This window comes from Rhincodon typus, chromosome 32 (assembly GCF_021869965.1).
Source record: "Rhincodon typus isolate 14 chromosome 32, sRhiTyp1.1, whole genome shotgun sequence".
Lineage (NCBI taxonomy): Eukaryota > Metazoa > Chordata > Chondrichthyes > Orectolobiformes > Rhincodontidae > Rhincodon > Rhincodon typus.
Window position 1 is genome coordinate 11,115,465 of NC_063363.1, and position 8,263 is coordinate 11,123,727.

The window sequence follows — 8,263 nt, forward strand, 5'->3', positions numbered from 1 at the left end:
GAGAGTAGTTGAGGCAGGAAACTTTTAAAAAGTGTGTAGTGATCTCTTGAAATGTCATACATTCACGGCTATGGATGGACTGTTGGAAACTGGAATGAGTATAGATGTACAGCAGTCTTTGTCAGTACAGACTCGGAGAGCTGAAGATCTTCTTCCATACATTATGATTCTACAATTGGGGCAAATTCTCAGATGGTAAGCGCCATTTGAATCTGAGCAGTTTCCAAACGACAGTCCATAATTGGGAGGGCAATGGCAGATCAGTGGAGGACACAATAGAATTCTTCTACATGCAAATGATACATTGTAAATGAAGGTGAGGTGGTGTCGAAGGTCCCAAATCCACTTGGGGAACAATCCTGTCCATGCGCCAATGTGTCCATCCAATTCGATGATATAAACAGACAGTAATCCCCTGTATTATAGCAGTCTTGAGCACAGTTCAGCCTAGGCTCGAATGTTCATTGTTTGAGGCTGTATGGAAACTTCATAATCATCAATTTTAACAGACTTCACATGGCCATATCCTGATTACCCCTCCATGCCCTATTATGCAGTCCCATAATCCTATTTTGGCTGTCTTAGAAAGTATCGCAATAAATACATATCAGAAGAGGTTTTGCTAATTTTCAAATTTAATCCTTGTTTTCAATTAGCTTTGTATGGGTCACATGAAACAACGTGATTTATGCCAAATCTATTTCAGCACACCATCAATGAATTTAACTATTCATCTCCTGGTAGGAGATTTTCAAAAGATCACTCCAGAGGCAAAATAACCTTAAAGGTGACACGGTGAAGGTTTATGAAACTAACTCCTGGGCAAATGAAAAAAATTAAAATACAAAGTAAAAACTCACCTCCCTGGGCCTCTTCTGGCTCAGGAATACAATGGCCAGCAAATTTGACCAGAGAAAGATTTCATTACCTTTCTCTCATTCTAATCTTTGAAACAGCAGGTCATATCCAGATACTATTTAAACAAGACTTGTTCAGCTTGGATCAGGCATCCTGCTTGGCAGCTTGAGGAGAAGGCTGGGATCAGGATAAAGATGGGATGGTATCAGAGGCACAGCACAAAAGCAAACAGGCGGCATCATGGTCACGTTACCAGGCCGAGCTCTGGACCAATGAATTATCGGCTTGCCTTCTCAGTAATGCCCACATCACATTAATATGTAAAAAAAATGCCATTTCCTTCATTTTAACTGCACCCTCCTAGCTTTGTCCACCAGGTGGAGGGATGTAAAATCACACCCATTAGGATCAAGGTTTAAAGGACTTGTGTGATGACTTCCATAGTAGAATAGGTTGACAATGCTCACTGTCTATATTTGCACATGGAGATGTAGCAGATGTAACGAATGGCTGTCAATGTCTGTGGAATTGCTCTCAGGCACCCTTTCAATCAAGGAGCAGGGATAGTGAGAGAGAACAGGAGCAGGAGATTATATCCTTTGGCTTTCCCACAAGAATGAAACTGATAGCTTCAGCAATATTGTTAGCACCTGCCATGATAGTTCCATCAATTGACTATTCACACAGATTCAAGGAAAGCCTGATATAGCCACATTGACTCCACTCACCCGCTGTGGGTAATATTAACTCCCTTGTTGACTTGAATCTATTCAGGAAAGTGTAGTGTATCATTATTGTTGTGGAGGTATTTCTAATATTAAAGGAATGATCAATATTTCTCAGACTATCTGTTTTCTGGAATTTCGTCTGATTTCCATGGCTCTTTACTGAGATTGTGCTAGACAGTACGAGTGAAAAAGTCACAGCTGTGGTGTTAGTGCTGGATTGCCAACCTGTGTTGTCCTGTGAACCTCGATAAACAGCGTATACAAAAACCTAGCAGCTTGGTATCTGCCACAGTAAAGCTGCCAATTAATTTATTCGCCTATTTGTCTTTTTTTTGAGAAGTTGAAAATACTTTATGTCTAAAGATCAGGTTTGTTAGCTGTTCATGGTGAGATGGTGGCATAATAGTAATGTTACTAGATTAGTAGTCTAGTTGAATCAAGCAAATAGTCTGGTGAAATTTAAATTTAATTAAAAATATCTGGAATGAAAGTTAATCTCAGAATGGTGATTCTGGTAACTATTGTAGACTGTAAAAACCAGTTGCTTCACTGATGTCCTTTAGGGAAGGAACTCAATGGTCTTCATCTGATCTGACCTATATGTGGCTCCAGACACACACCAATGCAATAGGCCTCAGAAATGGCGTTGTAAGTCACTTTGTTCAAAGGCAAGCAAAGGTGGCCAGCAAATGCTGGCCTTGCTAGTGATGCCTACATCCTGCAAAAAGTTTATAAAAATTGAGAAATACAAGGATTTCTCCTTTTGAGTATCCAATATCTTATATTAGCTGGGATGCAACTCAAAAACTCCTGCATCTTTTTCCCGTTAGTGCACATTGAAAGCAACGTCAAATGACTGCTCTCTATCGCATTCCTGCAAGAACATTTCCATTTCCCAAACTGGTCATTCTGACTCGGTTGTCACCTTCAACTTTACTTTTGTGCAGTTGGCCCACAGTGCTTAAGAAACTGCATAGAGTCACTTCTTTGACAGCTGATAGACACCTGTATTCCATCAGATCAACCTGGATTTGAATCCAAGATACAGAAATGAAAAGCCAGCCTACTCTCATCTAAGGGATTCATCTGTAGTGTAGGAAGATAACAAAAAGGAAATAAGGCCTTTCACCCACTCAGGACATCCTAAAGCATTTTATGCCCCATTTCTGAAGGATACCCACTGTCGCAATGTGGGAAACGTGTATGTAAGCAGAATTCATTGTCAAATGCTACATTTTCCTGATTTGATTGATGGCTTATTTTCTGGCATCAAGTTGCTTAATCCAACAAACAGATCAATTACTATTGGAACCAAAGGACAACCAAGTCATCAATGCACCTTCATCTAAATCAGCCCAATGTGAGGGAATGTTTACTGAAAATCATCCATGTAATTAAGAGAATTCTATTTTCACAAGGTTAAAATATTATTTTGAGCCTCAGGCCACTTTAGTTTGTTCAGTAGCCATGTCGATAGGGAGAATGAGAACTGTACAATGTATAACTTAATAATAATTGTATGATGCAGAGCCTGAGCATAACTAGAAATTACTGGCTCACAGGAATATGCTTCACCAAGCATATTCAAATGGAGGAGAGCTCAGAGCATGCACACAGTCTGTGTTGTATAGTCCTGGATGAGTCATCAGACTGGGCATTGGAAACCTGACCAAAGAAAGCTGTTACACAGTCTCAACATCTGCTCATTCCATCAGGGATTGGCTTTCCCTCATTAGTTGCCATGGAGAATGGTCTGGATGGAATTATGAGGACCCTATGGAATAGGTATAACAAAAATAAAGCTTGTATTTTCTGAAGAAGGGTCCAGACCCGAAATGTCAGCTTTCCTGCTCCTCTGATGCTGCTTGGCCTGCTGTGTTCATCCAGGTCTACATCTTGTTATCTTGTATTTATGCAGCACCTTTAACAGAGTAAAACATCCCAAACCTCTTCACAGGCGCATTGGGAAGGTAAAATTTGACTCTCAGCTACATCATAAACTAGGACAGGTGGCCAAAGGCTTGATCAAAGAGATCAGTTTTAAAGCGTGTGTTAAAGAAGGCAAGAGGTTTAGAGAGAGATGGAGAGACTTAGGGAGGAAACTTTAGAATTTAGGATCCAGGGAAATGAAGGCCCAGCCAACAGTGGTGGAGTATTTAAATTGGGCATGTTCATAGGTCAGAGTTGGTGGAGCACAGATATAAACAAAGGTTGTGGAGTGGGAGGAGATTTTAGAGATTGCATGGACAATAGCAGAAATGGCTTGAAAATAGGGAGGAGAATTTTAAACTTGAGGAGCTGGAAGGCTGTGTAGGTCAACGAGCACAGGGATAAGGGTGAGTGGACCTAGGTGTGCATTTGATGGGTTTGCAGGGATAGGAAGTAGGAGGTCATCCAGGAGAGTGTTGGAATAGTCAAGTCTGGTAACAATAGCATGGACAAAAGTTTCAACAGCAGATAGGCTAGGGAGGGGGTGTGGAGGGAAAGGTGTGGTGGTTGGAGAGGGGACATGAATTTGGGCAATGTAATCAAGGTGGAAACACACTGTCTTGGTGCTAAAATTGAGATTTAGCTGAGAAAATGGGAACATATGTGGTCCAAAAATCAATATGCGGGAAGCTTCATTAGTGGTAAGATCACAAGTTATGTGCTTTGGCTGTGAGTGGATCACTTGCAAGCGGTCTAGGTACAGTATTTAGAGTAGCCATATTGCTGTCATGTTTAAAAAAGTACAGATATTATTCTGGTGCAGCAGAATGAAGGCAAAAGCGCACAGCACTTCTAATTACAGGACTTCCCTCCATCTGAAGGTCAGAAATGGGGATGTTCACTGATGATTGAACGATGTTTAGCTCTATTCGGGGTTCCTTGATATACAGAAGCAGTCCCTGGCCAAATGTAGCAGATCTGAACATCACTCAGGATGCGGCAGATAGGTGGTAAATAGCAACGACAATCTCCACCAAGACAGAATTAAACTATCTCCCTTTGACATTTAATGAACTTACCGTTCCTAAATCTCTCACTATCTACATCCTGGGTCATTAGCACTGACAAAAGACTGGACTGAACTAGCCATTATTTTGACTGTGGCAGCTAGAGTGGGTCAGAGACTGGGGATGCAGTGATAATTCATTCACCGGTTGACTCCCCAAAACCTTTCCACCATCTACAAGGCTCACGTCAGGAGTGGGATGGAATACTGCCCATTTGCCTGGATGAGTGCAAGAACCTTGACACCATCCAGGACAAAGCAGCCCGTTTGATAGGAATTACATCCAAAATCATTCACTCCGTCCACCATCAATGCTCAGGAGCAGCAGAGTGTGCTATCTACAAGATGCTCTGCGAACATTATCAAGGCTCCATAGACAGCTCCATAGATCAAACTACCATCTAGAAGGACAAGGGCAGCAGATATATGGGAACACAACCACCTGCAAGATCTCCCCCAAGCTACTCACCATCCTGACTTCAAAATATATCACAGTTTCTCCAGTGGTCACTGGGTCAAAATCCTGGAATTTCCCACCTAATGACATGCAGGTGTACCTACAGCAAATGGATTACAGCAATTCAAGAAGGCAGGTCACCACCATAACTAATTAGAGAAAGGCACAAAAAAAAATTTGGTTTGTGTGTGTGTGTGTGTGTTTGTGTCTAATGCTAAGCTGTATCAAAATAAATCCTGCAAGATTTCTGGAGCTTAAGGAACTCGTGTTTTCTCTCAGAAGTTAAAGTAATAATGAGTTTTGTTTGCAACTTGTTTGGACAAACACCAATGAAGGAAAAGGCATTCAGTGGATCTGCAGATATGTAGCAGAAGGAACAAACAAAGTTGCTGGAAAAGGTCAGCAGGTCTGGCAGCATCTGTGAAGAAAAAACCAGAGTTAACGTTTCGGGTCTGGTGACCCTTCCTCAGAACGGGCCACTGGACCTGAAACATTAACTCTGATTTTTTCTTCACAGATGCTGCCAGACCTGCTGAGATTTTCCAGTAACTTTGTGTTTGTCGCTGATTTACAGCATCCGCAGTTCTTTCGATTTTTATTTATGTAGCAGAAGGAAACTAGGTATGGCTGTGCCAGCCTGAACAAGAAACTTTGATGTGGCAAGAGTGTTAACTCTCCATTAGGGTTTGGTGTATGTTAGGTTATTGTTAGAATAAGATAATTGTGTGAATGTGAATGCTTACCTAGTGTCTGTATTGAAATCTTTCCAATCTTTTTGTCTTGTGTACTACAGTTCATGTTTTTCTTCTTTAATAAACATTTAATTTTATGTGAAAAGTACACTGGCAGAATCTTCTGAACATGTTCAGAATGTGGCCTCAACTGCAACATTTATCAAGCCAGCTTTCACTCTGGAATCTGTCTTGTCCACAATTAACATTAGCTGGGATCATAATGTAGTGTAAACTTGAATGTTGTTGTGGCTTCTCCTTTATCCACTAATGCTGGGAGTGAATTCCATCTGATTCACAACACTATTATGAAGAAGAAACTAATAATGAAGCTGCTTTTATTTTGTATTTCATATCTGGTTGCCCAGTCATTGGAAGGGTATTATTAAACTGGAGAGAGTTCAGAAGTGATTTACCAGGATGTTGCCAGGTAGGGAAGGTTTGAGTCATAAAGAGAGGCTGGATAGTCTTGGACTTTTTTCACTGGAACGTAAGAGCTTGAGATAAAAGTTTATAAAATAATGAGAGCTATAGATAGAGTCTTTTCCCTAGGATTGGGGATTTCAGGATTGGGGGGCACACTTTTAAGATGAGAGGAGAGAGATTTTAAAAAGACATGAGAGGCAAATTTTTACACAAAGGTTGGTTCGCGAATGGTATGAACTTCCTGAGGAAGTGGTGGATGTAGGTACTACTATAATGTTTAAAAGACATTTGGATAGGTACATAAATAGGAAAGGTTTGGAGGGATCTGGTCCAGGACCAGGCAGATGGGGCTAGTTTAGTTTGGGATTATGTTCAGCATGGACTGGTTGGACCAAAGGGTCTGTGTCCATGCTGTATGACTCTATGACTCTATATCCTAAGTGCTTTAATGCCAACGAATAACTCTTGAAATGTAATCCATCCTGCAGTCTGTAATACAGGCAGTCAGTGTGCATGCAACAAGGCTGCACCATTAGAAATGTGATGGAGATCAGGTAGTCTGTTTTGTGATGTCCCCTGTGGGACACATATCAGCAAAGCAGGAGGGAGAATGCCATTTCTCGTCCAAATAGTACCAACCTGACAGGACATGACAGGGCCTTGGTTTAACATCCCATCTGTAAGTTGCCACAGCTGTTAGTGCAGTACTTCCCCAATACTACGCTGGAGTGTCAGGGTCAACTTAGACTGATGACTCTGGGGTCAGTCTTAAACACTCAACCTGCTGACTCAGAGGCAAAGTGGGGATGTGGTGGTACAGTGGTAATGTCATTGAATTTAGAATCCAGAACCGCCTAGCACACTGGGGACATGGATTTGATTTCCAACATGGCAGTTGGTGAAATTTAAATTCAGTGAAAAAATATATCTGAAATTAAGAACTATCCAAACGTTGGCTATGTAACCACTATCAACTGTTGTAAAAACCTATCTGTTCACTAATGCCCCTTTAAGAAAAGGAATCCTTATCTGGTCTGACCTACATGTGACCCCAAACCAACAGCAATATGGTTGGCTTTTAATTGCATCTAGGCTGGGTAATAAGCCAGAGGGTAATAGTCAGCAATATCCACATTCTGTGAATGAATAAAACAAAAGTGCTACCACTGGCACAGGGCAGGTAACTATAGAAATGGCATCCAAAAAGGGTCATTTGACAAATTTTCGGAAGAATGTGAAAGCTGTGGAGAAGATACAGAAGCGCTTTGCTGGAATGGTTCTGGGGGGTCTGGAGATTACAGTTGTGCAGATAGACTGGAGAGACTGGGTTTGTTCTCCCTGAACCGGGGAGGATGGGATAGTGATGTTTGAAAAGTTTTGAAAGTTTTAGATTGAGTGGATAAAAGAAAGCATTCCAGTGGCTGAAAGGTAAAGAACTAGAGTGCACAGATTTGAGTTGATTGAGAAGGGAACTAGAGGTGACACGAGGGAAACATTTTTTTGTAAGAAGCGGTTAGTATTTGGAAGGCGCTGTCTGTTAGAGTGGTAGAAGCAAATTCAATGATGGCCTGCAAAAGGGATTTGGATAAATACTTTAAGGAGGAAAGACAAAATGGGAAAACAAAACTGAAGAGGCACTAACTGGATTGCTCTTTAAAAGAGCCAGCACAGAATCAATGGGCCGAATGGTCTCCTCCAATGCTATGTGATTGTATGGAAGCTCTTGCATTTGAATATTAACAGCCACTCAAACAAACAAAGCGTTGGTGTCAGGAAGATTCCAGTGACAACAGAGTTAAACACTGTAATGATTCAAAAAGAGGCAAGTAGATCAATATGATGTGTACTTTGTCCATAGCTTTGGTTATGACAGATAAAACACCATCACATTGTGAATAAAGGCAAAGAAAACTTGAGTTACATCAAACATTGGTAAAAGAGCAGAGATTTATGCTTTTTGATCATGATGTAAAGGCAAAAGTACAGTTCACTGTTCTTTGATATAAAGCATAATTGTATTCAGATGACTTGTTCAACATGAGATTCAAATTGTATGAAAGTGCTTTAG